Here is a 22,829-nt window from a genome sequence, read left to right as displayed (position 1 = left end):
CAAGAATCCTCCACGGTTTCGAAGTGAAAGTAATTTTCCGTCCACCATCGAGGATTTCCAACCTGGTGGGATAAGTGAAAGACGATCTGATATTGCGGAAGGCGGGAATTTATAAAATACCTTGTCAGTGTGGCATGTCATATACAGGACAAACATTGCGAACAGTAGAAGAACGTTGCACTGAACATCAGCGCTGTACTCGCCTTTTGCAACCTCGCAAGTCTGCAATTGCTGAGCACTACATTTCCACTGGACACTCAATGGAGTATGACTAGACAACAATTTTGGCCACAGCAACACCCTTTTGGGACTCCGTCATAAAAGAATCAGTGGAAATTCGCATGACAGACAATCTTATAAACCGTGACAATGGCTACCAGCTAGATAATGCGTAGAACCCCGCCATCTCTAAGATCTGCTCCCGACGAAGACGTCAGAGTACTCCGATGGCCGCGGCAACTGACAACGCCGAAGACAGCTGAGTTCTGCAGTTCCACCAGCGAGGGCGCTGCCGGCGGGCGGTGTGGTTCGTCTCTCCATATGATTTTGACGCATGCGCGGAATACTCGCAGCACGCTATATATTACGGAGCAGAGGGCGTCTTCGTCAGTCTTCGATGGCTCACCTGAAGATGGCTGGCAGTTTTCCAGTCGAAATATCGTGGATGGAAGCTAACGACGACCGGCTGCAAGCCCGAAATCTTTTTGATTATTCAGTTCGCCGGGAAAATTTTAAATTTCATACTTAAACCTAACTAACCTGTGGACATCACACACATCCATGCCCAAGGCTGGATTCGAACCTGCGACCGCAGCGGTCGCTCGGTTCCAGACGGCAGTGCCTAGAACCGCTCGGCCACCACGGCCGGCGCCAAAAGCTATAATTGTGTGAATCTTTTGCTGTGCCAATTTCCGACTCAGCATCTCCGCTATATGGTTGAGTATCAACTTCCATGAATTCCATTCTGGATTCTCCATTGTTTGAATTTTATTTCTGTTTTCGTGAAATTCTCTAAACATTTCTGTACTTCCTTCTTTCATCTATGAGCTGAAGTGTTTTTTCGCTTACCCATGGTTTCCTTGTAGCTACCTTCTTTTTACCTACGTCTTTCTTGCCAACTCTTGTGATTGCCCTCTCTCAGAGCTGTGCATTGCTCTTCAACTGAGCTGCCTGCTGAGTTATTCACTATCGCAGTATCGATGGCCTTCAAGCGTATCAGCTCATTCCTTAGTACTTCCATATTCTATTTCTTTGCGCATTGTTTCTTCTTGACTACTCTCTTAAACTTCGGCCGACTCTTCAGCACTACTAAATTGTGATCTGAGTCTGTACCGGCTCCTGGGTACGCCTACAATTCAGTATTCTAAATTCAGCATCTGATTTGGAAATCAGTGTCTGACCATACTGTAACATAATCGAAATCTTTTTGAATCTCTACGCCTTTCCCAAGTGTACCTCCTCCTCTCACGATTCTTACACAGCAAATCGGTTATTAACAGCTGGAAAGTATTGCAAAACTCAAGTAGTCTTCCTGCTCTCTCATTTCTAGTACCAAGCTCATACGTTTCGGTGACCCACTCTTCTTTTCACTGTCATACAACTGCATTCCAATCTCCCATGACTATTACATTTTCACTTCTCTTTACGTACTGAATTACTCGTTCAGTATCCTCATATACTTATCCCTTCTCTTTATTTTCGGCTTGTATAATTCCTGTAATAAACGTGTGTCTACACGATGTGTTCTACGTGGCGTCCACTCATGACAATGCACCCCTCTACCCTTCGGCGTAAGGAATGACGCACCATTTGGAGTAATTTTGTGGGACTGTTGTTATACCTGATGGCATGCATTGAAGACGAAACCCTATAGTGCCCGTCCATTGTTGATTGGGGTGGCGTAGACCAGTTCCTTCAAGTACCCCTGTAACCACAAGTTTGGGGACTGAGGTCTGGGCAACGAACAAGCCAAGGTGTGGGGCCTCCCCGACCAATCTAGTGGTCGTAAAATGCCTGTCAGATGTTCGCGCACATTGTGACGAAGTGTGCTGCGCGCCGACGTGCAAGAACCGCATTTGCATTCGTTGCTGCAATGACACAGCCTCCAGCATGGTAGGCAATACATAAATGAGAAAGTCTAAACAACGGGCCCCTGTTAACCTTTATGGCACCACGTATGGCTTTATTAATCTGTCCCAAGTATCCTTGCCCATACATTTGTTGAGGATCTGTGTTAATGCCCCCTTTCCTGAATTTCGTGATGATTTACATCTTCCGGCTGGTTGCCGGCCGGTGTGGCCGTGCGGTTCTAGGCGCTACAGTCTGGAACAGCGTGACCGCTATGGTCGCAGGTTCGAATCCTGCCTCGGGTATGGATGTGTGTGGTGTCCTTAGGTTACTTAAGTTTAAGTAGTTCTAAGTTCTAGGGGACTGATGATCACAGATATTGAGTCCCATAGTGCTCAGAGCCATTTGAACCATTTTTGAACTTGCTGGTCATGGAAATTCACAGCACCATCTCTCATGAACCCTGCCTCATCGGTAAATAACATCTTGGATGTGAACAGTGGATCTCCGGCATACTTCTGCACCAGTCGTTGACAGAACCGCCATTTCACACGATGATCCTGAAGCCTTATGGCCTGAACACGCTGTTATATGGGTACAGCAAATGTTAATGAAGTACCCCCCCCCCTCCCCGCCCACAGATAAGAGAGTGAGACACGCCTTCAGCTGCTGCTAATCATCACACACTGGACCCATGGATTTCTTCCAAATAACGTATGAGACGCGCTTTCATGTCAGGAGAGCGGACTGTGCGTTGCCATCCACTATCGGTCTTCCGAGGTGCGAAGGTATCTGTGTTTCTCAGACGCTGGAAAAGTCTGCCGAATAGCTTACAAACCACTCTGTGCTGTCGATATTTTAGAGTAGAGTGCACTGGCTCGCTGGATACCTCCATCTGCTAAATAACAGCAAAACATACGCCAGTTTACTTGTCCAGTAACCACTAACAAGTGGTGGAAGAAATAGAATGTAAATGTAATACACCATTTGTTCGTACAAACAGCATCATAACAATAAACACATAAGTGAATCCGCATTTGTAAGCAGCTAAAACACCATGATTATACCGAGGGTCTACAATACTGTACAATACTGTACAGTACTGTAAGAGATCGTAATAGCCTCCCGACACATTTGACGAAGCACCAATGTAATGACTGTGCTAATATCCGCAATCAACGTCGCACAACCCTTCCTATAGACGTGTGTCTATCTCGGAGAGTATGCGTTTATGGACTAATGTTTACTGGACTTACCTTTCTTGTTTCGATGAGCACTATCCCGTCTCAAAGTATTCGGTACGGCTTTTGAGCACCCTGTATACTCATCTACCCACTCTGGCCAAAAGATTACAAGACTGATATAGGAACAAGCATAACACAACGCAAAAATCAATAATAAAATAAATAACTAAAAATGTGATGATACGTAGTGATTTGAGCACACTCTGTATGGATGCGAAATACGGAAAAGACGAACGCAAATATTAAACAGTTAGATGCTCTTGAAATGAGATGCTGCGGGAGGCAGTTGAAGATTGTACGGACAGAGTGGGTAGTGAACCAGAAATTCCTGTTTCGAGTCAATACAGAAAATTCTAAATTAAAGAGTATTATAAATCGAAGAAACACAATGCTAGGGCACTATTAAAAATTGTCTTGGAAAGATTTATGGAAGGGAAGTGTGGCAGCGATATGCCAAGTGTAGGGCGTATCATTGTTGACTATGGATGCAGTAACAGTGAAGTCCATTAGCCACGCGATACGAAGAGATTACTGTGCCACACAGCCTAGGGGTACACAGTAGAAACTACGGAATTCAAATAATCGTGGTGAAGCCGCTACCACATATTACAGAATAGTAAATGCGTTGTAATGGCGCAATATACCAATTTCAATGTACTCTGAACGGGATCGACTATGCGATGGCATAATTTTTAAGCGACACTTCTATCACTTGGGAGCTTTTAGTATGATTGAAGTCTCTGGCTCATCTACGGGTCGTGGTCACCTACGTCGCTGTCTGACTCTCCTAATAAAATTTAAATTAAATCTCTCTGAAGCCTGTAACGAAAAAAATTAATTTGTTAGGTTGAATAAATGGCCAACAAGTAATTTCACGCAACAATATGATTAGTAACTGAAAACTGAAACTATTTATTAGATCGGTTTCAGACATTCAAGAATGGACTGGTGATGACAGATCTAATAGCTGTCGTAATTCCAACCTAAAAGTTGACTCAAACCCCGGTTTAGTACTTATAGTATTTCAAGATCTCTATAAATTAAAAAAAAACGCTTTGTATCACCTTTTAAAATTCAAAGTTCTGATGATCCGCCATGATTGCACAGAATTTAAAAACCTGAAGACTGTAATTCCTAATCTGACATATTTTACAGTGAGAAGCCCGATATCATTCGTAGCAACGACTTGAAATATCAAATAATTTAAGGTACAGAACAGCCTAATATGCAAATAAACACTACGCAAACCAGCGATCTGGTGCGTATTGCCTGCCAGAGTGAAAGTCCCAGCTCAAAACACTGACAAAAAACCGTGTGTCTACAGTTTCAAAAGAATAAAGGGCCGGAACCCCAACCAGATAAATCACCGTCCAGAGTGGCACAGATCTTGCCTCTTCAAACGTTCCCAGTACACCGCTTTGAGGCCAATATGGCTGCCCAACGTACTGCCGGCGTCTGACTTTCCCCTTAATCCCTTAACTGCGACAAGCAACTAATATCGTCATTCACCAATCCAAATTACAACGTTTTATAATAATCTGCGATCTTCAAACTAATAACCTCAACAAATGAGGGCGGTTACGCTGATTAAAGTGATATGTTAATAATAAGTTTTAGCGTTATGGTTCAAATGGCTCTGAGCACTATGGGACTTAACAGCTGTGGTCATTAGTCCCCTAGAACTTAGAACGACTTAAACCTAACTAACCTAAGGACATCACACACATCCATGCCCGAGGCAGGATTTGAACCTGCGACCGTAGCAGTCGCACGGTTCCGGACTGCGCGCCTAGAACCGCGAGACAACCGCGGCCGGCGCTTTAGCATTATGGTTGGTTGGTTGGTTTGGGGAAGGAGACCAGACAGCGTGGTCATCGGTCTCATCGGATTAGGGAAGGATTGGGAAGGAAGTCGGCCGTGCCCTTTCAGAGGAACCATCCCGGCATTTGCCTGGAGCGATTTAGGGAAATCACGGAAAACCTAAATCAGGATGGCCGGACGCGGGATTGAACCGTCGTCCTCCCGAATGCGAGTCCAGTGTTTTAGCATTATGAGTTTGCCCCAAATAGAAAGAAAAGTGAAGGCAATTTTCACATAATTATGGCTATATCTAACCTCAGCGAACTACGCCTTGAACATCCGATGCCTACTTATACACTATGTGATGAAAAGTATCCGGACAACCCCAGAAATATACGTTTTTCACATTAGGTGCATTATGCTGCCACCTACTGCCAGGTACTCCATATCAGCGATCGCAGTAGTCATTAAACATCGTGAGAGAGCAGAATGGGGGCTCCGCGAACTCTAGGGCTTTGAACGTGGTCAGGTGACTGGGTGTGACTTGTGTCATACGTCTGTACGCGAGATTTCCACACTCTTAAACATCCCTAGGTCCACTGTTTCTGATGTGATAGTGAAGTGTAAATGTAAAGGGACACGTACAGCACAAAACAGGCCAACCTCGACAGTTGATGACAGACACCGTCGACAGTTGAAGAGGGTCGTAATGTGGAACAGGCAGACATCTATCCAGATCACTACACAGGAATTCCAAACTGCATCAAGATCCACTGCAAGTAGTATGGCAGTTAGGCGGGAGGTGAGAAAACCTGGATTTCATGGTCGAACGGCTGCTCATAAGCCACACACCACGCCCCTAAATGCCAAACGACGCCTCGCTTGGTGTAAGGCGCGTGAACATTGGACCATTGAACTGTGGAAAAACGTTGTGTGGAGTGAAGAATCACGGTACACAAGGTGGCGATCAGATGGCACGGTGTGGGCCTGGCGAATGCTCGGTGAACGTAAACTGCCAGCGTATGTAGTGCCAACAGTAAAATTAGGAGGCGGTGGTGTTATGGTGTGGTCGTGTTTTTCACTTTTGCGTGGCACTATCACAGCACAAGTCTACATTGATGCTTTAAGCACCTTCTTGCTTCCCACTGCTGTAGAGCAATCCGGGGTTAGTGACTGCATCTTTCAACGCGATCGAGCACCTGTTCATAATGCTCGGCCTGTGGCGGAGTGGTTACACGACAATAACATCCTTGTGATGGACTGGCCTGCGCAGAGTCCTGACCTGAATCCTATAGAACAGCCTCGGGATGTTTTGGTATGCCAATTTCTTGTCAGGCCTTACCAACGGACATCGGTACCTCTCCTCAGTGCAGCACTCCATGAAGAATGGGCTGCCACTCCCGAAGAAACCTTCCAGCACCTGATTGAGCGTATACCTGTGAGAGTGGAAGCTGTCATCAAGACTAACGCTGGGCCAACACCATACTGAATTCCAGCACTACGGATGGAGGGCGCCACGAACTTGTAAGTCATTTTGAGCTAGGTGTCCGGATATTTTACATCACGTAGTGTATGTGGCACATGGCTCTTACACAAAGTGAGCGGCTCTCTCTGCTGGTGATATCCAGGTTTATGTAGCTCTCATAGAACTCAAATGACGGGCAAAAATGTTCAAAAATCTGATTGGTTAAGCAAAAATACATACTGGAGTCTTCCGATTTAAATGTTATTCAAATAGTGAAGATAGGTTGTCCAACACATGATGTTGTGCTGAAAGTCTCTTCGGGTTTGCTGCTGGATCCTAAAATCAACCCATTCTCTCTGTTGATTAATGCTGGAGGCTTATCGTTTATGACTGGACGAATGTTAAGGAATTTTAACATTAAGAGTGTGTTCCGTCCACCTTCTAAGATTAGGGCTCTGCTCGGCTCTGTGAAAGATGATTTGGGGCTTAGGAAACCCGGTGTGTATAAAATTCCGTGTCAATGTGGGAAAGCTTACATTGGCCGTTCACTTCGCACAGTGCATGACAGGTGTGTGGAACATCGCCGTCACGGCCGAAGTGGCCGTGCGGTTAAAGGCGCTGCAGTCTGGAACCGCAAGACCGCTACGGTCGCAGGTTCGAATCCTGCCTCGGGCATGGATGTTTGTGATGTCCTTAGGTTAGTTAGGTTTAACTAGTTCTAAGTTCTAGGGGACTAATGACCTCAGCAGTTGGGTCCCATAGTGCTCAGAGCCATTTGAAGCCATCGCCGTCATACGAGGCTACAACAGCCGGAAAAATCGGCACTAGCAGAACACTGCCTAAATGAGGTACACAGTATGAAATTTGGTGAAACTGTGGTAGTTGGCAGCATATCCGGTTTTTGGAACAGTGTCTATAAAGTGGCGATTGAAATTAGGTTGGCTGATAATTTAATCAACAGAGACAATGGGTTTCCTCTTAGCAAGACGTGGAATCCTGTATTATCTCGCATATAAAACTGAACGCTCTTCGGTGCGGCCTTGATTGCGATATATCGTTGCCAGCAGTGTTTCACTAAGGGCGGTGCCACCTCGCTGTCTTGGAAGGCAAAAACCGTGATGGGCGGCGCATGCGCCGTGTACTGAACGGTGTCTATATAGGACGTCGATTTGCAACCTGGCATCAGTTCTCAGCAGGACTCATCAGCAGAAGCAGCATTTTCCTGAAGATCGCGACCAGTTGGGTCGCCGAAATATCGAGTCAAGTTGATTTTAGGATCGGGCAGCAAACCCGAAGAGACTTTCAAGACTTACTACGCCGGGAAAGCCTACGTAATCACATGATGTTGTGCTGTTCGTATATGTATGTTTTGTATAATGTAAACTGGCAAGGGTCTCGACTGCCCATCGCCGTATTCGAACTTTGGTTCTCTGGCAAGGCGTGAGAAAGGTGATGATGGAGGTGTGTCCACGGATGGCTCCTGATGACTGGATACAAACATTTATTGACCAACTGCAGTGGATTGGTATTAGGCCATCTGGGTGGTATGCTTCCGCTCGTAATACTCCCAGCGCTGACGGAAGTGGCCGGCGGACGCTCACAGATGTGCCCGCTGATAGGACTGCAAGTGCGCTGGCGTAACTGTGCCTCGGCAGCGGCGCCACGGTTTTGCCGGGTCGCACCGTGGCGGCTGGAACCACGCGCCACCGGCCTTCATTTTGACCACAGCTTCGAGGCGTGCCGGCGGCGGCAGTAGGACGGGTCGGTGCCCTGTCTCAACGACAATTCCCGATGGCGTCTGTCTGACTCAGGCGGTCTGTGGCCTTGGAAATTGTGTTTGAGGAGGCAGGTGCCAGGGCGATGCGTTGCCACAATGTACTCCATGCGATGCCCGCCATTACAGGTAGCTGCCTGCTGACGGCGTCCGACGATAGTGTCGGTGTGACTACACTGACGCCGTCACTCTGGCGCCTCCTAAGATACGACCTGCACTACGACAGTGGCTATTACGATGACTGCGACGGAAGTGACGACTCCGAACTGGTGGCGCCACTGAGTAACACAGGCCCTGCGTCACTGCAACAACTCACGACGTCTGATGATGAAGAGTTGGCTGTCAGGCCTTAAATGCGGCTTTCTGCTGGTGATGTTTGTGGTTCGTCCTCCCCGGTGGATCGGTGCTAATTCTGGTGTTGCTCATCTGGCATAAATGACCCAATTACGGCCATCGATATTGACACTCCAGCTGTTTCTTGTCATATTGCCCGCAAGTCGGTGACACCGTTCTCCTTCGTGTTGCTTAACTCGCCACTCTGCGTACCCACTTGCATCACATTACCATACCTCTAAGCTGAATATACAATACTGGCCATTAAAATTGCTACACCATTAAGATGACGTGCTACAGAAGATGCTGTGATATGCAAATGATTAGCTTCACAGAGCATTCACACAAGGTTGGCGCTGGTGGCACCATCTACAACGTGCTGACATGGGGAAAGTTTCCATCCGATTTCTCATACACAAACAGCAGTTGACCGGCGTTGCCTGGTGAAACGTTGTTTTGATGCCTCGTGTAAGGAGGAGAAATGCTTACCATCACGTTCCCGACTTTGATAAAGGTCGGATAGTAGCCTATCGTGATTGTTGTTTATCGTATCGCGACATTGCTGCTCACATTGGTCGAGATCCAATGACTGTTAGCAGAATATCGAATCGGTGGGTTCAGAAGAGTAATACGGAACGCCGTGGTGGATCCCAACGGCCTCGTATCACTAGCAGTCGAGATGACAGGCATCTTATCCGCATGGCTGTAACGGATCGTGCAGTCACGTCACGATCCCTGAGTCAACAGATGGGGACGTCTGCAAGTCAACAACCGTCTGCACCAACAGTTCGACGACGTTTGCAGCATCATGGGCTATCAGCTCGGAGACCATGGCTGCGGTTACCACCATTGACGCTGCGTCACAGACAGGAGCACCTGGGATGGTGTATTCAAATACGAACCTGGGTGCACGAATGGCAAAACGTCATATTTTCGGATGAATCCAGGTTCTGTTTACAGCATCATGATTTTCGCATCCGTGTTTCACGACATCGCGGTGAACGCACATCGGAAGCGTGTATTCGTCATCGCCATACTGGCGTATCACCCGGCGTGATGGTATGGGGTGCCATCGATTACACGCCTCGGTCACCTCCTGTTCGCACTTTAAACAGTGGACGTTACATTTCAGATGTGTTACGACCCGTGGCTCTACCCTTCAATCGATCCCTGCGAAACCCTACATTTCAGCAGGATAATGCTCGACCGCATGTTGCAGTCCTGAACGGGCCTTTCTGCACACAGAAAACGTTCGACTGCTGCCGTGGCCAGCACATTCTCCATCTCTCTCACCAATTGAAAACGTCTGGTAAATGGTGGCCGAGCAACTGGCCCGTCACAATACGCCAGTCACAACTCTTGATGAACTGTGGTATCGTGTTGAAGGTGTATGGGCAGCTGTAGCTGTACACGCCATGCAAGATCTGTTTGATTCAATGCCCAGGCGTATCAAGGCCGTTATTACGGCCAGTGGTGGTTGTTCTGGGCAGTGATTTTTTAGGATATATGCACCCAAATTGGGTGAAAATGTAATCACGTGTCAGTTCTGGCATAATATATTTGTCCAATGGACACCTGTTTGTCTTCTGCATTTCTTCTTGGTGTAGCAATTTTAATGGCCATTAGTGTAACACACATACGTCTTCTGGTTCCCAATATTCTTTCACATTTTAATTAACTTCATTACTGAAAAATTCCTACCTCTAACTACATTAATCACTCCAATCATTCGACCCCCTACAATAGTTGGCTTGCTGCCTTTATTTAATTACGGTGCATCTCATCGGCTAATTAAGTGCGTAAATAGAGATGTGAGCAGCTGAACTCATTTGCGTCGATGAGCGCGTTCATGTGGGAGGCAAATCTTCTTTACAGCTTAAGTAGTATCAATGTTAGTTATTACAAAAATTCGTTACTAATTTGTTTTCCATTCAATAACCAGTTAAATACTTCTCCCCTGTAGACAGTCTATACATAAAAATAAATGTCTGTCAGCTCTTGAACTTGGCATATCGTGCTTTGTTGTACATTTCGTGGTTTACGCTCCAGTTCCAATAATGTGTACCACGATGACTGTTTCTGTGAATATCTAACGATATTTCTGACGCCACGTCCCGACGTTGCTGAATTCGACACAAATGCGTGGTTTTGCTTGTACCACCGCTCTTCAAGATACGCCGCCCAGGCTCTGATCACGTGCATGCAAACAAATTACCGAACGCTAAAACAAGCCACCTTGCGTCTCGCTTCGCTCTTTATACACACTTTCATGCTTTATATACACGTTGTAACGATCATGAGTATTAGTTACCTTTGAGACTGGACGTGGTGAGTTGATGTCAGCTAGGAGTGTCTTTAAGGCGACAAAGGCGGCATTATGAACACCTCATGGAATTTGAACTTGGTCGTGTAATACGTCTACGAGAAGTTGGCTATTCCTTCTGAAATATTGCAGAAAGATTTGGCAGGACTGTAGCCACTGTACATGATTGCTTGCTGTGGTGGTCACGAGAATGGTCGTTCGCAAGAGGACGGAACTCTAGACGGCTACGTGGCATTATCAGAAGAGCAGAACGCCGTGTTCTGCGTACGGCTCTGGAACGTCGTATTGTGTCTGCAGCAACAAACCGAACAGCAGCTGGCACCCCAGTGACACAACGAACTGTTACAAATGATTTACTTCCAGGAAGGCTCCGAGCCGGACGCCCTATAACGTCAATTGCATTACGCTGACAACAAACCAACGCCATTTGCGACGTCAGTGGTCTCAAGCGAGAGTTGATTGGAAGGGAGAGTGGATGTCTGTTGTGTTCCCTGATGAAAGGTGGTTCTGGTTTGGTACCAGTGATGGCACTGTGCAGGTTAGACGGAGGCCATTTGAGGGCCTGCAACCAATCTGTCTTCACGCTTGACACACTGGTCCCAAACCTGGTAACAATAGATTCCTACTTCATGTAATTAGTTATGAGCAACAGCATAGCTTACGAGATATTCACTTCTAAACGCATACTGTGTCTTCACTGCAGATGCCATGGAAATCTCACAAGTGCACCAGTCGGCACTACGAACTATTTCTATCTCACGTGACCACGCGCAAACTGCCCACACTCTCCAAGTATTTCCCTCGACCATCCGTCGCGCCTTCCTGTCCAGCACCCCCTGTCCTGAGCGATCCTATGCTCCTCCCCTACTTCCATACCGTCTCTCAATTGCCTTCGGTAGTCGCCTACCATAGTAACGAGCGCTGTGATTGGCTAGTGTGATACCGCCATGTCTCCAAGCCAACGCACACTCACTGAGATATTGAAACACATACGAAATACTGGATTTAAAAATAAATTACTTTAAATTAAATAAATGTTCTCATGGCTGGACCATAAACACGCTCAAACACACATTATTAAACACATAAACAAATTAAATAAGCATATATCAAATGAATAGAAGCAAAAGTAGGCCAGCAGCCTAAAGTCTCTGTGCTTTCAAAGACACAGTAAATATTTGATCAATTTCTTCATGAATAGTAATTATCTGATATAAACAAAGACGTAGACGAATAAATATGTATTTATAAGCATGGTGCTACCGTTTTTTCGTGTAACTGTGGAGTACCTATGGCCTGACGCGATCAATTGTAATCGGCCAATTCGACCTAAAATAACTCATGTACTATTCAACTTACATGCCTGTAATTCATACCAATTTAGGTTTACACTAATAGATTTCCAAAGACACGACAATAGACAAAATCGGATGAACCGTTTAGGTTTTCGAAATTCGTTACTGGGTGCTACTTGTATAATTTACAGTCAGATACTAAACTTCAGAATAGTAAAGATATTGAAAATCTGATTACACCATCAGAATCGTTGTGCAAGTAATGGTAATGTACATGTTCCTTTTTGAGGTATCATGATTCCTCTGGATCCTATTATTTTCTAAATGAACTGTGAAATGTCTGCCATTATGGTTTCACAAAGTCCGCCATCTTTGGCACTCCTGTCATACGAATCTCCTTCATCGACACAAAGCACCTTCCTCGACACAGCGTCAACATGGAATTCCCAGCCGCACGGTCAGCCTGTATGTACCACGCACTGGGGGGTACGTCACTTGCTCCGGCTACTGTTCGGCACCACGTGGTTGCAGAGGAGCACAGCTTGCCGAGCAGTCCCTGCGGCCACGCCATCTCCGAACTTAGAATATTTTCAGGACGCCACAACTCGCCCGTTACCTCACAAGGTACAAGAAGGTGTTTAGCGTAAGAAAGTGTGTGGTTTAAAAACATATAGAATTTCAGTCACCATAAACTCTCATAGTTGAAGAGTTAAAAACTTCCTCCAAGTAACTTTAATACATTATACGGCACATTAATACGTGGAACTCTTAACATTAACAAGCGCTGTACAAAACACAACGCCATGTCTGACAAGAAAAAACAGTAGAGAGTGTCAAAAAGTACTTATTATTGTTCATGTTGTGCATTTCTTGATGTGGTTTTAAAATCAGTAACTAGATTAAAATACCTATCTGGAAACATCATAAGTTCCTAGATATACCGTCCTCCTTTTATATCTCTCTGACCTACCTTTCTCAAATGTAGCATTCCTTTGTCGGTGAGTAGCTCAGGATTAACAAATGAATGAGAGTGGGAAATATTACTGTATTTGATTCTAGTCCACAAGGAAGCATCTTCGCTAAACCAGGAAAAGAGAGAGAAGACGATTGTCTCTGCTTTGCGAAGTTCTGAAGACGCGTCGTTTGCCAAACTGAAGTGGTCAGAGAAACAGCCATTCATTCTCCTGCAAGTATCATTCGGACAGCCGCCTGAGTTGCCTGGGAAGGCCGCCTTTTCTGACGCAACAAGTTAGCAGCACCATCACTCTTACTTCATCTGGAACTCTACACTTTCTGAGAAGCAACTTAAAGATTCGTCATCCTTGAGCGTAAAATTGTTGTCTACGCACAGTACTCCATGAATCCGAGTTCTGTTACTGATCTTACACACTCATCTCCTAAAATTGTAAGGACTATGGACTGTGACTATTTACTCTCTTGCGCATGGATCTCAGTTTTAGTTACTAAGCAGCTGATGGCTTCAGCACACTTTACTAAAACGATTGTACAGGGTGAAGAAGAATTCGCGCACTCGGACTTCGCAGCGCGATTCCTCACCTACCACCAATACAAAAATGTATATCACAACATTTCGTCCTGTACATTTTTCCAGCGGTAAATGGACGTTAAAGATTGGAAATCTGGCAACACTGTAATGACGTATACGGTAACTTCCCCTGGCTATGCTGTGCAGTTGGTACAGGAGATTCTGGGTCGAAGCGTATTTTCTTTTATTTGGTAAGTAGTCTGCTTGGTACTTTATTTGATGTCTTATCCGTCATGCAGCGATTGCTGTGGGTCTTCTACAAAACATTTACAGTTACATACTACGAACACGGAAATGTAAGTACAATCGTTTTCGCGTGTCACCTTTAAAAGCAGCCTTTTGCGCGTCGTGGACGCGAATTATTTCACACCACTGCATCTACCAGATTCCAAACCTGTTTTCTGTGTACCCTCCTCCTATAATCCCGTCGATTAGTCGCAACTATTATTCTTGTCATGATCAGGTCCATTAAATTTGTTTACGGCCTTATGTCACCAGCAATGTCAGCAACGTCCCTTGCGAATACTTCCCAAATATGTACTACGTAGATGTCAGTTAAACGTGGCTTAAAAACGGTGTATACTACAGTAGTATATGACAAAACGAAATGAATGGAACCCTCGACCTTCTGCACTCTATCCCTATAAGCTCTCCACTGAAAGCACTACTCTGATACACCTTACATGCCATTACAGTGTCGACACCTCGCCAGTCTACAACGTCTTTTTACTGCCGGAAATATGCGCAGGACGAAATTTTGTGACAGACAATTTTATATCGCCAGTATGTGAGGAAGTCCAAATGCGAGAATTTTTCTTCACCCTGTGTATTATTATTATTATTTTTTTTATATACAACACCACCCCTTCTGCAAACGGGGTGGATCGACACAAGCCATTTATGATCCTTTTTGCACTGTAGACGTTTATTTATGACAGTTTGCTACCAAAGCAGCAGCAAGTACATTCCTTTGATCAACAGCGTCGTTGAATGAATTATTTTTTAGCTAGTGTCAGATTATGGAGATGAAGATTTGCTATTTTTGTATATCTGCATTAATGCTTCATTTTGTTCATGATAACTACGTTTGTACTCCTCAGCGCACCGTATGGCGTATGGTGGAGAGTACACGTGTAGTGCACTAGTATCATTTACCCACCTATTCTGTTTTATTTGCGGTTGGTGCGCAGGAGTAAAGAATGTCAGTGACCTACTCTCACCAACATGTATCTGCTCGAATTTCCCAAATTTACTCTCGAAGTCATTAAACAAACTCTTTTTCAGGAAAAATGGGTTTCTTGAAAAGATGGACTCGCGGGAGTTCTCAGCGATGCACTACGATTTCTCCTGCAATGTCTCCCACTGTCATATGTTAAGCAGTTCTGTGACACATCCATTAAATGTTGGGCTTGGAAACGACATCAACAGGATTCCTTCTCCTAATTTTCCTGCAGGCTAACTTTCGGGTATCTTCCAAATGACCAGCCAGACAAGCTAGGAACTCTTCGTTCTTCCGAAGCCGCGGCCGCGCCACTACGAATTTAATGAGATTCATAAGCGCCAGACACGTTGATCAGCGGCTTAGAAGTACTTATAAATATCTGTGGCTACACCGTCATTCCATGCTGGGGCATCGACGTATCATTGTGAGTTGTACTGTAACTATGTATTTGAGAATTTATGGAAGAAAAGTCCTTTCCTTTTCCCATGATGAAACTGCTCTTTTCAGTACCGAGTCCCAGTCTGATGTACGCATCACTAAGATTTCCACATTTTTATACGGCATAGAGTGATGGGTGTTGCGTGCTCTGTCAGAGCTGATTTATTGACTGTAGCAGGTCCAGCCTTTCCTTGGCCTCTCTAACGCCCAGAGGGGTCTTTTTTGTCCTTACTATAAGGCAATGATCTTCTGAACTGTTATTTCAGTGTTCTATCCAATTATTATATTTCAATGTTCGACATGATATGTACGTCTTTTAAGATACAGAATTGTGAATGAAATGCTACAGAACACAAATAACATGTTATTAAACACAAATTTCACCTAAAGCCCTATAACCGGAACAAGAACAAGCAAGTGAGGGTATTTACGGAGTAGAAAACTTCAATTATTCGTGTTTAAAGCAAATTTAGCTAGTTAAAAGTTCTACACAATTGACACAAATGTGTTTAGTGGTCTTTAGGCTTTTTCCACGAATCGTCTTCTTGCAAACAAGGCATTCTCAAATAGTTTTATTACACCTGCAGAATTTACGAACTTGATATTTATGACATTTCTGTGTTTTTTCGTCTGCATTTCAGTTATTTTGATATTGGTATGTATTATTACGAAGTGAGACTCTTCACATACTCAGAGCATAATTCCTCTTCAAGTTACTGAAGAAAATGTCTTGTTTTTATCTTCTTCTGAGCAACAGTCCTGAATACTAGATATAAATATATTCCTGGTAGGTCAAGAATGTTGTAGAAGGAGTCTACTGGTCATCTTCATCAAGAGGCAATTTTGTCTACTGTGTTAACCTCAAACTTCGTCTTGTTGTAATAACTTGTAGTTCGTGAACCTTTTTTTCTTATTTATATCTATAGTAACAGTGATTATGAGAACTCGTCACTAGCACACATTTGCAGACCGTCAAGGAAATATCACCACATTTTAAAATTTTCATCGAATTCAGTGGGGACTTCAAAGACTTCAGAGCAAGTAGTATATCTCTTCTTGCTACGCTTACTATCCGTACAGTGGAGGTTGACTTGTCTTTCAACTTCTTGGCAAGTTAGGGGGAAGTGAAGTAATTGTTGTCTTTAGAGATGTTTCTGTCTTTGGCTACAAATGGTTCCGTAAGACGCATCACTACATAATCTGAAATCCTTTCATCTGGGGATCGTGCAATATCCTCACCAAGATAAGGGAAACCATTGAGAATATATTATCTATTAAAATCTACATCTAACCAGTGCTTTTGTCCATACTTGTCAGGCTTCAAAGCTATGAACTTTGTGAAAGGACACCTAGTTTTAATCGGGAAGAGGTGCTCGTCTGTCCATGTGTCGGATCCAGGTTTGTAACACATCAATTTGTTCCGAACACCAGAAACAAACGCAAATTTGTAGGTCTGAAATCTACAGAGCCTGTAGACTTTTCGATGAACCTCAGCAATCTCATAATTTCACAGAATCAATTTCTACACAAAATTATGGACCCAAGGAGTCTGACCAAATGCTGTGCAGGTCTGCATTTCTGCCACCACTCACACCACTAACATAAATAAATAGAACTAATTGCTGCTGTTTCTCCACTGACGAGCTGTCATTTCCTAGTACTCTGTCTTTCAAAATATATTTGATCTAAGAAAGGAGCCAAGGACTTGAACATATGTTCATCACATTTGTTTTTGCATGTGGTGAAGGTTGAGGACATTCTCTCTAAACACTTTGATAAGGAAGCCGTTCACCTTGTGAACCATACCAAATTTGTCAACGTTAGTCGATACCATAGACATTAACGAGGGCTTGCTGTCTGCAACGGCATATGAGAGGCGCTCTAGAGGACCACCCCTCCCCTCTCAGCATAACAGAGTCCTGGCACTGAGGTCAATATAGTGCTGAGAATGCCAGAACTATACCCAGTTCCAAACCTCATCCGAAAGATTCAACATCATAGCACAGGACCAACTTGACAGTTAAAGTTTCTGATGGACCCGTTCATTTAAATGATAAACATTGTACTACAAGAGAATACTTAGTTAGTAAGTGCATCAACTGATGCTTTGCTACCCCATGACAGCTGTAAATTATCAAGTACTCGTGGCAAAGATGTGTGGCAAAAATAAAAAAAATCAGTTAATCATTTATGTAATAAAGTGAACCAATATGTCACGTATTCTAGTTCGATGAGCCTTCAACCGTAGCAATCAATAAAACCAAAGATATGGCCGGACGAAAATAATTTCGTCTGGTCACATTAGGCACTACTCCTATCCATACTGTCATCAGGAGCAACTTCCTTATGTGTTACATCAGTCAGGAAGCTGCCGCTTGTTCTACATTCTTAGAAACAGGATCATCTCCTGTTCTGTTATACTAATCTTCTTGGTCCATAAAACAGCGTAACTTTTAAATTAAGCAAACGAATAAATACAAAACTGTAGGAAAGCAATATAAATTCCAAATTATGTACTGTCAAATTAATTTAGATAAGTTTGTGGTTTAAATAAGTTAGCAGCAGTAATAATAATACTAGACTTTCTTGAATGCATATTTCCATTTTCAATGTCTTAACAATCAGTGTAATTACTATTAGATGAATCATCTTTCGTAGTTAGCTGCACTATAAACTCTTTTTTTGAATCGTCATAAAAAAGTTCACTACCATCTGAATAGTCCTTCAGAATTCTTTACAGCTCTGGAAGTAGTTCATCTTCATGTAAACAACGTTTCCGATGCATTTCAGCCTTCACCCCACTATCACATTTCTAACAAGGGAATGCCAAACCAAAGTACATCACATATTGACCCCTGCTGTTAGTTCACACCACAATAATGTGAATAAATACTAATTATTACATCATAAAATAAAATGGTTTAAATAAAATAGTCATGAAATAAACTGGTTTTTGCGACCGAGTGACAAACATAGGTAAATTGTATTGCATCCATTGTCGTCCATTCGTAACATAACAATATGAACAAAAATTAATTATTGCATCATAAAGTAAACTACCTGAAGTTTGGGAGTGCATGAAATAAACGTAAGACATACCAGTAAACAAGAAATATCAGTATGACAGCTCTGGGCATTAAAGTTGAAAGCTGCTAAAACTTATTATCAGTTACGCGAAATGCACTGTTTTTCAATATATTAAAAGTACATTCTAAATAAAGAAGATTCATAAAGGGACACAGTTATTAATTACAAAACAGAAAGGGTTCATTTTGACTCCTATGAGCATTCTGGTGTTGAGCTGCGGGAGCCTGGTGTATCTACAATGTTCCGTACATCTTTCATGTACTGTGCTTGCCGTCTGTCCGACGTATGAAAACCGACATCCCCAAGGGCTCTTATTTAATAAAATTGCAAAGATTACACTTCAGTGCAGCTCATAGTTACACAGTGATCTCCCAGCATGGACCGGTCGAGTAGCCACAGATCCAGTTTCAGCATACTTTTCCGGTTTCTTCACATTTTACATGCAGCCATTTCGCCTTAGCTGCCGGCACTTGCTACTTGTTTCACTCAGAAGTAACCCATATTTCTGTATTCCTAAATTTCCCTGAACGTTTTGGCACTTCAGTCTTTCACCGATGCATAGATGTACTTCTTCTGTTTTCAAGGTTTTTTCCTTGTAACTACGATTTTCTTTCCAACTTCAGTGATTACGCTATTTAGGTATTTCATTCCTCTGCCGACTGTGCAATTCATTAGCGCAATATGTATAGCCTCAGATAACTTCAAACATATCTGTTTATTTTTTGGTATTTGCGTATCCCTCTTCTTTATGCTTCGTTCTTCCAGAGTAGTCTCAAACTTTAGCCTACTCTTCATTGTTACTATAGTTTCATTTGGGTTTGCATTTGCTCCTCGGTACACCTTATAATGCAGTATCTGATTTCCGAATCGATGCCTGACCAGGATCTAATTTAACTGGAATCTTTCCATACGGCCAGGCTTTACCAAGTATACCTCCTCCTCTTGTGATAATTCAATAGAGTATTCGCTATTACTAGCTGAAATTTATTTCATAATTCAATTACTCTCTCTCCTCTCATTCTTAACCAAACCCATATTCTCCCGTAACCGTATATTCTACTTCTTATCCTGCAAGCACATTTCAGTCCCAATTGACTATTAAGTTTGATAGGGATCAGTATCCTCACATACTTATCTTCCTCTTCACCTTCTACGTGCGCTGGCTGCATATATAGCAGAACTATTGCTGTCGGAGTTGGTTTGCTGTCTATTCGGATGACAACAACCCTATCACTGAATTTTCACAGTACCTTACTCTCTGCCCTGCCTTCTTACTGATAAGGAAACCCATCCGGTTATAACATTCGGCTTAACTGACCCCCACTTTACTGAACCTCAGAATTTCTATTTTCAATTTTCCTAGCTTCCCTACCACTTTCAAACCCCTGACATTCCACGCCCTGACTCGTAGAACGTTATTCTTTTGTTGGTTGTTCAATGTTTTTCTCATGGTCACCTCCACCTAGGCATTCCCCTCCCAGGTATGGGAATGAGGTACTACGTCAGAATCTTTTGGCAAAGGAGTGATGATCATTAAATATTCTCAATTACAGGCCACACTGTGAATACACTTTATGTGTGTTTCATGAAATCGTTTCCATTCTCTTCTGCATCCTCATGCAGTTGATAAATGCTGATTTCTCCGTCTTTTTAGGGGCATTCTCCCACCTCAAGAACTAGAGAATGCCCTGCACATCTATCCGCTCCTCCGCTCTGTGTGACATGGAGAATGGGAGCATTAGAGCGACTTCTTATGCCAGTAGTCTTCGGTTGCCACTGTTGATAAGTTTTATTAAAAGTCGGAGCAGTGGCGGCGTTCGATCAGGCATACAAAACATTTTGGTCAAAATCTTTACCCTTAGACCACTGAATCAGGAGTCAAACTGCATCCAGATTGATACGATGTGAACCACGGATAGGTTTGAGAGTCAAAAAACATACTGATTGCGTGTCCTGTTACAACTCCTACCTGTGTTAGACCTCCAAAATGTACTGAAATCAATGATTGTGCTCTTAACGCCTAGCGATCTCAACTCAATAAGAAAGAAACACGCTATAATAACATTAGATAGATTAATATTAGGGCAACACTATATTACTTTACTATAACTACAGTGTCTTCCTAGGTGAAGCTTTTGCAGACTGGTCCTAAATCTCTTTCACCTGCTCCAGACCAACAATAGATTTAGAGAAATTGAGGACCTAGTACTATGATCATAGTTCGTCCTGCAAAAGTCGGTCAATACTTCTAGCGTGATAACTTTCTAACGACAAAACTTCCTTTCTCTTCGCTGACTTCCCGACGTTCTTACTTTCCAATTTGCTTCTATATGTCTACTGCCAGCCCGTACACTTGATGAGGCTCTTTAGTTTGTAACTGAGGCAACAGATCAAACTCATTTTTCGTAATCACTACAAAGTTGTGCGATGAAGTTTTAACCACGTTCCTTCTGTTGTCTGTAGCCAAGTCGCACTTCTCTTTACCCTTCATCTCCTTAACATGTCCAGATCTGTCCTAGCCTTGTCTAATTCAGCCTGAAGGGGTGCGATTTTCCCCTCCTGTTCCACTGCCTTCCCATGTCTACTACATACCCTACGAAACCACGCGTTAACTTCATTCGCTTCTCCATTTCCCACGGCACTACAGTCACACAAAGGGGTAAAAAAGCTACAGCATCCGTAGTTTAAAACCACAGAAGTAACACTTCTATGGTAAGTAAGGCCTTTTCACTCACGATAAAAGTATTACTTTGCTACGAATAAACAAAAAACGCTTTCAAAAAATTTAGGTCTGTAAACAATGTATGTAAACATGCTACCAGTGCAAAGATTGTGAATAAGACAACTTAAAATTTACGCCACCTCCAGGATATGTGAGGTAAAATAATGAAAGCATACACTTCGCATAAACTGCTGGGAAGAAAAGAAAAAGTAAAAAGTTTACAGCCTCACAACGTAAACAAATCTACCGACTGTACGAGCTTTTTACATTTTCTGGGATTTTACGCGCTAACACCTGTATTTACTGAGTAATCTGTACTAAATTAACTGTAGTTATAATGTAAATAAGAGAGCACAAGAACTCGAGCGTCTGACCTGGTGCACGGTTGCCAACAGTGTACATTGTCATGCTGATCGAACAATCATCTCCTCCGAAATGTTCCTTCACTATACACGGAGCACAATGCTGTTAAATGTGTTAATATCCTACCGCGTTTAGAATTTTCTTAAGCGCAATAAGAGGACCATAGCATAACAACGAGAAGCCTTCCTACTTCAATATTGGCACGATACATAATGGCAAGTAATTTTCTCCATGAATTAGACAAACCAAAACCCTTCCGTCGACTGCAAACAGAGGATGTGCAATTCTTCACTCCAAATCATCCGTTTTCAGTCATCCACTGTCTAGCAGTGACGGTTTTTATACCCACTGTGTTGTGTTTCAGGAGCCGCTCGACCATTGCACGAAATTCTTTTACGTCATACGCACAGTGATTTTGCTATATGGACTGTGGTAGCACCGTAGAGCTCACGAGTGATCCCTTCCACAAATTTCACGGAATTTTGCAACACCATCGTCTGCAATGCACGAAGGTGCTCGCGCGTCAGTACAAGAAATCTGCATGGCCTTAACTGTGGTTGTTCCTTCGCGTTTCCGCTTTGCAGTCACGTCACCAACAATGGACTTTGGGCACCTCTATAAGAGTTGAAATATCCCTGATGAATTTGTTAGTCAGGTGACATCCAATGACCTCTACTGACCGAAAGATCGTGCTGCTATTGCTTCTCAGCTGACGAAATCGTATTGCCTCGTACTCTTTTATAGTAACGGGTTCGCTTCTCGTGACAGCTAGCGGTCAGTTCGGCATTACAATTGGATGTCGGGATACTTTTGACCAGACAGTGTCAGTCTCCCAAAGACTTTGGTACTTCAGTTGATGTGGTATCCTTGCAATATGGTGACATTTTTACAAATGAGATATACGAATATGAGTGTCGTAATAACTAGTCCAAAATTCGACTCGGAGGTGAAATTGATGAAAGTGCTGCACCTGCTTCGCGTCGAATGTCGTAAATCAGAGTTCCATTTACACTCTCCTCGACGCTTTTATCTGTAATTTTATACGGGGGCTCCATTAGCTCTAACATGGAAAACGTTTCTTTCGCTTTAAACTGTTCAAAAGGAAGATACAGAACTGCCGGTGATTACTTTAATGCTTATTAAAAGAACT

The sequence above is a fragment of the Schistocerca americana genome, chromosome 1 (genome assembly GCF_021461395.2).
Source record: "Schistocerca americana isolate TAMUIC-IGC-003095 chromosome 1, iqSchAmer2.1, whole genome shotgun sequence".
NCBI classification, from domain to species: domain Eukaryota; kingdom Metazoa; phylum Arthropoda; class Insecta; order Orthoptera; family Acrididae; genus Schistocerca; species Schistocerca americana.
Note: the sequence above shows the minus strand (reverse complement) of the source record.